Genomic DNA, 465 nt, shown 5'->3' with positions numbered 1-465 from the left:
CCCCTCTCAGTGCTGATCCCCTCAGTGCAGCAACTCCCTCAGTGCAGCTCTCCCTCAGTGCAGCCTTCCCGCAGTGCCGCCCTCCCTCAGTGCTACCCTGCCTCAGTGCAGCATTCCCTCAGTGTTGACATCCTTCAGACAGTCTCACAGCACTGACCCTCCAACAGACCCTCACAGCTGACACCCCACAGTGAAGCACTCCCTCTGTGTTTACCCGACTCAGAGCAGCACTCCCTCAGTGCAACATTCCCTCAGTACTGATCCCTTCAGTGCTGACCTCCATTCAGTGCTGACACCGCTCAGTGCAGGACTCCCTCAGTGCTGACGCCTGCCCTCAGTGCAGCACTTCCTCAGTGCAGCACTCCCTCAGTGCGTATTCCCTTCAGTGCTGTTCGCCCTCAGTGTAGCACTCCCTCAGTGCTGATGCCCCCACAGTGCAGCACTCCCTCAGTGTTGACGCCCACA

This window comes from Rhincodon typus, chromosome 50 (genome assembly GCF_021869965.1).
Source record: "Rhincodon typus isolate 14 chromosome 50, sRhiTyp1.1, whole genome shotgun sequence".
Classification (NCBI taxonomy): domain Eukaryota; kingdom Metazoa; phylum Chordata; class Chondrichthyes; order Orectolobiformes; family Rhincodontidae; genus Rhincodon; species Rhincodon typus.
Note: the sequence above shows the minus strand (reverse complement) of the source record.